The sequence below is a fragment of the Aristolochia californica genome, unplaced genomic scaffold (assembly GCF_029961685.1).
Source record: "Aristolochia californica isolate CCGP_79_NKW_82.1479 unplaced genomic scaffold, dmAriCali1.0.hap1 SCAF_2, whole genome shotgun sequence".
Lineage (NCBI taxonomy): Eukaryota > Viridiplantae > Streptophyta > Magnoliopsida > Piperales > Aristolochiaceae > Aristolochia > Aristolochia californica.
Genome location: NW_027181881.1, coordinates 37975390 through 37982089, shown reverse-complemented (window position 1 = coordinate 37982089; position 6700 = coordinate 37975390). Strand labels below are relative to the sequence as shown.

General features: G+C 37.3%; 1 long non-coding RNA gene across 1 annotated transcript; it reads left to right on the top strand.

The window, feature by feature from the left end:
- Positions 1–2535: 2535 nt before the first annotated feature.
- Positions 2536–3606, top strand: LOC137957012 (uncharacterized). Its single transcript, XR_011113301.1, has 2 exons — positions 2536–2743; positions 3021–3606. It is a non-coding gene; the product is annotated as an uncharacterized lncRNA (long non-coding RNA).
- Positions 3607–6700: the final 3094 nt, after the last annotated feature.

Genomic DNA, 6700 nt, shown 5'->3' with positions numbered 1-6700 from the left:
TCTCTCTCTTCTTTGCTCTTTTTATTCTCCTTCTCTCTCATGCTCGAGGTTTCAATCATGAGGTTCTAAATTCAACAAGACAAAAAAATAAGAATTTGATCATTATTATTCCCAAAAATAGTTAGTAAAAATTAGATAATGATCAAATTCTCCTTTTCACTAACTATTTTTGGAAATAATAATGATCAAATTCTCATTTTTACTAACTATTTTTGGAAATAATAATGGTCCAATTCTCATTTTCTTTTCTTTTCTTTTTCTTTTCCATAGGGGTCTAAAGAGACCCTAAGGGTATCTAAACGCATTACACATTTTAGTGTTTTAAGGGTTTATGAGTGAAGATTGGGGGTGATTGGCATTAAGAACTGAATGGTGGTCTCTTTGCCTCTTAGCTATAAATGTTGCGATCTGTCTTTCGTGTATGGTCGAGAACAACGAATATTGGTTGATGCTTCTGTTATTGGATTTGGTGGGGGTTCAACACAAGAGCTCTATTCAGGTTGGAGTCGTCTTTGGTTGGGTGGGGGTTCCACACAAGAGCTCCATTTAGGGGGGGGGGGGGGGGGGGGGGGGGGGGGGGGGGGGGTTTAGCGCTCCTCGAGTTCAAGTAAAAGGGAATGAACTAGTGTAAGTGAAAGTGAATCACAAACGTGTGTGTGTGGTAGATGTAAAGTGCATTGGAAAACAATTTTCGGTGTTAGTGCCCAAAAATAAAAAATATAGTATAAACATGAGAGTGCGTAACTTTTTATAATATACCTAAATGGATAATTAACCAAAACGAACAGGTTACTACACTAATAAGCAAGTTAATATCAGTATATAATATATTAAATATACTAAATGAATTAAATAAGATATTTCATTAATAAATGATTTCAATTTATTGTCAAATTATACAATAATTATGTGTGACAATTAATTGTGCACTAATTAATTATAAAAAAATAGATAATAAATAAAAAGTAAAAATATAATATAAATGAATATAAAATAAATACATTATTTAATTAATAACATAAGATATAGTTTAACATAGTATAAAATTAATAATATATATCCATAAAATTACAAATCATTATTTTAATTAATGACAAAAATAGAATAATTAAATAAAAGTACTTGATCAAATGTTTACTTTAAAAATATTTTAATTACCACTCTTAATCACTAATTTAATACAGTAATAAAACAAATGAATATAATAAATAAATAAATAAAATATTTTATTAATAACATAAGATAGATTTTTACGTAGTATGTATTAATAATATATTTCCATAAAAATTATTAGTTTAATTAATTATAAAAATAAAATAATTAAACAAAAATACTTGATCAAATGTTTACTTTAATAATATTTTAATTATCACTCTTAAATCAAGAGGGAGATGGGAGGCCAAGAGCGAGAGGGATATGAGAGAGGAAAAAGAAGTCACGGAGAGGGAGAGGGAGATGGGAGAGCGAGAGTGAGTGCAAGGAGAAAGAGGAAGGTGCCGAGTGAGTGAGTGTCATACGAAATTTTTGGGTCCTGGGTTCAAGTGGATGAACCAGTATTTCAGTGGGAATCCTAATTCACTAACTTTATTTGGGAGCAGGTTCAAGTGAATAAAATAGTTCATCCACTTGAACTCAGCTCTGCATACATCACTAACGTACGTTCATTCACTTGAACCTGAAGCGCACTAACACCCCTTCACTTAGAATCGGAGGAGTCCGTTCACGTAGAATCCAATCGGATCTGGTAAAAAAAATCCACGGCTAGGTCTGTCAAATGCAGGGTCTTCCGATTTCTGTCCCTCGTTCACTGCATTACTGATTAGCCCTGAAAGCAATGGTTTAAAAAAATGCCAAATCAATTACCTTTGTCTTCGCTGAAGCATCGGTGGGTCATTTTTTTTCATCTCCAGATTCACGTCGTCCGGCATTTCACAAGTTTATCGCAAATTTTACTTGCGCTTTTCAGGACCTCCACTGAAATTGACACTTCCAAGATCAAGGATAAAATACATTTCTTTCGACAAGGTATATACACCTTCATTATCGGAAGAAACGTCAACGTGAAGCACGGAGTAGACCATGATGCTCGTGGGGGTGGTGTGATTGGTTGTCTTAAGGCGCCAATCAGGCTTCTATGATAAAATTATCGATGTAGATTTTTATTTTTCTATTTTTATTGGTTCTTTTGGTCACCCGCCACGATGGCATGGCGAAGGTCGAGTGGTCGAGTTTATCACGCGGCTGCGGATGCAAAGCCTAGGATTGCCATTTGCCACTACCATCCATGCTGGGGGTGCTTTTTACTGCCTGAGACCGTTCTGCGTCATATCAAATAAGATCAAAGCAAGGTAATCAATCCATCAATCAAACGGCAAAGAGAAAAACTAAACTAATTGGGTTGGGCATGTGGTTTTTACCCCCGAACACAACTCATCAGGAAATACCCAGCGATGAACCCAAAAATAGCATTCTGTGACGCGTCTCTGTTTTCTCTTCTCATTCTTGTTCATTTTCTTTTTCAGTCTTCTACATCCTCGTCTTCTCTTCTCTTTACTCCGGTCGCACCTGCCTATTATACTCGATCTGTATTGTAATACAGGAGAAGGAGGTATAGCAGGACATTGAGAAGAAAAAGACCGCGGCGGTTGAGACCTGAGAGTAACGAGTGCGGAAAAGAGGAATTCTTGTGATTGCTTTCACACCCAATTCTCCAAATTTGCCAGGGAAAGGTGAAATTTACCAGGTACGGATTCGCTCGGGAGCCCTCTTCCAGAAACAAAAACTTCGTCTTTGAATCTTCTCCGTCTCGAATCGTCTCCATTATTTGTACCCACAAACAAAGAAAAGTTGAAAACTAGAACTCTTGATCCAAACTTGCATGTGAATTCTACTAATCGCGAATTCCAATGAGGGGATGCTGACGCTTTTTTTATGGATCGACCATTGATCACCGTGAACTGTCTTCGTTTCGGCGATTCTTTTCGGCTATTCACCTCTCCTTGTCGATTCCCTTGGGCCAGAAAAGTCGAGATCGAATCAATTTGCTCCTCCTCCGGCTTCGACATCGTCTACCTCTTCGCGCCCCCCGCCTCCAGGGCAGGCAGCCACCCGCGATATTGGGAATAATCACCGCCCCCCCCTCTCCGCCCCCTCCGCCGAAGACCAGCGGCTCCCATTTTCCCCGAGGTCCCCCGGGAGATCATCCTTTGCCGCGCCCTAATGACAAAGAGACCACCGGGAAATCGAAGGTCAATATTGGTAAAAAAATTGGGCTTTTGTTTGCTGGAATTGCCGGATTCTTGCAAGTTGGAGTTGTTCTTTTTCTAGGGATTAAGAGATGGCAAATTATGAAAATGGAGAGAAATAGTTGACTTTTACAGGGTTTCACATGATTCTTTTTATCAAAGAGGTATGCTTCTACTCGGAACATTATCGGATTGATCCGATTGGCATGACTTGCTCGTTCTGGTTGGAAATCTTGGATGACAACACCATACTGAGAGCTGAGTTGTTGTGGTGGGGTAGGTGGCTTTGCAACTGCGATGCGGACGCTCTGTAAATGGGTACATGTTAACTGTTGAATTGTTGGCATTCTGTTTTTTTTTTTTTTAAAAACTTACAAGTATAGGTTGTTGAGTTTTAGAGTAGAAGCAATTCTTTAATATTCCACGTTGCATTTTGTTCTCTGCTTTCATACGTGGTTGTGTAACAATATCCTGACGTTCTATAATTGTTATGAACTGTAGATTGGACCTTTCAATGCAGAATGTGAGTGTTCATCAATTTCAAAATTTGTTAAGAGTGAGGACAAATGTCACATAGTTCTGAATTTAGAGGATCAGCAGCAACCTTTTAATTGGAGGAAATTGATTCACTGCCCAGTGGTAGTAGCCTTTTGGTTGTTAAAGTTTTGCAGAATGATGGAAAATCTACATTGAAAACTGTTTTATTGATCAGCTTCTGAAATTTGAAGCTTTCCATTGGGTTTGCGTCCTTGTACTGTTAAATTGCTTCAAGGAATCGTCTACTTGTTTCTGTGGTCCAATGGCTATCAATGAGACGATAGTGTTGTTAATACTTAAGTGAAAGCCACAGTTATGCTTACAAGATTGGCCAATGTTTAGGACATGAAAGAGTCATTATTTGCTGCCAGGTGAAGGAAAATGAGATAAACTACCATTTAAAAGAGACAAGGAGATAAACTAGATCATCATTATCACCAGAGTCTCCCAAATAAAATTGATACAACTATATGTATTTTCCTTTACTTATCTTCATCATTTTGCTTGGATGATCACATGGTGGACTTGGATTTGGGTTTTTAAATATTTGACTGGTCTTATGACTGCTGTAAACTGGATGCAGTCCTCATCTTTTATTGATCTTGAGATTTGCAGTTGATTCAAACGTGTAGAGTTAACAGCGACTGCATAAAATGAAGCCATAAATTGGATAAATCTGGAGCTGTAAATGCTGATTAGAGTTGATTTTTACCCTACTGCTGAATGCTAACTGCCATTATGACTGATTAGTGGCCTCCTTTCTGTTTGGTTGCCTTTCCTAATGATTCACCCATAGGAGGTCTCTCCTTGCCGTTTGGTTGCATTTTGGGTTGTTCACATGTTTCTTGATCATATCCTCCTGTTCCTCCTCGAGTTCATCAAAGTATGTCAATGACATTTGAACCCAAATAACCTACATCTAGTAGTGGCTATTGAACTATGTGTAACCTATTCTGAAAGTTAGTTTTGTGAACTACATTTCTTTAGGACAGCATTCCTTGCTAGATTATACAAATGCCTCTGATTCTTTCCTTTCTCATGGACAGGCAAAATTACGGAAATTAGGATATGGATATTTTGAAAATATGAACTCACAAAAAGTGTGGGGCTTTAGTCTGTTTTTTCTCGGAAACAGCCACTTGAAAACTGAAATTGGTAGGTTATTGGGTTTTGCGTAAGAAACTGTTTTTATAATCTGCAGATGCAATTTCGACCAGATATATTTTCTTCTATGAAATTGAGTCATTTTGTTGAGTAGAATCCTTGGGAATATATTCGATTTGGACCTGATTATGGTACTTTGAGAAGTGTCTTTTTCATGCTGATACAAAAATAGTAAATAAATTGTGCCATTTTGATCCGAGAATGACATCTACTTTAGTCTAGGATCTTCCTAGTGCACAAGTTAATGGTGTTCTTCCCAGCAAACCCAACTAGGAAAAAACGCAAGAGGGCCGGATATGTGGAACAGATAAGAGGGCAGAACAGAAATAGAGTCAGGCTTGGACTGGCTTTGATGCATGGTGGAAGACTTTCAACTCAAAAGTTCATACAGAAATGGGGAGTTTGAGGATCATTCCATAAACATGTGTATGGGAGTTTTCTTAAAGCCAAAATTGGCATAGAAAGATTTGAAGTGTCAAAATTGAAGAAAGCAAATGGAGAAAATGGAAAGGCTGCATTTATCTAGCTGACTTTCTTGTGGATCGGATAAGGTGGTGACTATGAATGGTGAGAGATTATTTACATAGTATCCTTCATTGAGTTTGTTAATTACAGCCTATAGTGGGGGGAATACGTGTGATCAGAAAATAGATCACCTCTGAAACTGGATTGTGCAAAATATAGAGCGTTACATTGATTGTGAAAACACAGGCAATAATAATTTTTTTATTATCAGGAAGTCCTCTTTCTAAGTAATAGATTGTGAAAACACAGGCAATAACTTTTTTTTATTATCAGGAAGTCCTCTTTCTAAGTAATAGATGCAGGATTTTTATAATCCTAACTCAATGTGGTATTATTCTTAACACAACTCAAAAATGTAACAGAGGCTCTCTTCATGGCGAAATACGCTCTACTATTAGATTTATGAAAATAAGCAGCCATTTCATTAGTGATTATTTAACAGGCCCCCTCTTTTTCTTTTCTTTTATTTTTTTTATTTTTATTATTTTTATTTTTTTTTGAGAGAGAGAGGGAGTGTCTTGGCTGATCTTTCATCTAGGAAAAGTCAAGCAGGATCATGACAGATAACCCAAGCCAATGGGGAAAATAAATTGCTTTTGGGTATTGGGTGAACTATTACTGAACCCTTTTCCAGAGACAGATGAGCCAATTTCATCTTTCTTAACAGTAAGACTATTGCTCTCCACGTAGGGGGCTATCCGCCAATTGTTAAATCTATATCCTTTTTTCCCCATATGTAGGCTGACCAGTGGATGGATGGAGACTAATTGGTTGAAGGATCTTCAACAATGAAGTAAAGACTATTGCTCTCCACGTGGGGGGCTATCCTCCAATTGTTCAATCTATATCCTTTTTTCCCCATATGTAGGCTGACCAGTGGATGGATGGAGACTAATTGGTTGAAGGATCTTCAACAATGAAGTGAGTGTCCGGCTGGCTTATTTCCACAGCTGATGGATGTATGGGTGACCTGTTTTATTTTCTCTTTTCCAGTTAAGGTTTTGGCAAATAAATCAGTAGTCATTATTCTCCACTTCCGAGTAGGATAATTTCTTCTTCTTTTTTTTTTTTTAGCCAGTAGGCATCTTTGTGGTTGATATATCTACTTGTTTCAGATTCATTTTGCCAACATTACGGGTGTTTTTGTTATAGTTGGAAACTGTAGGAAAAAAGTGTAAACGATTTTTTTTTTATTGGACCATATTTTCTGTGTTTATACAGGTTTTAAG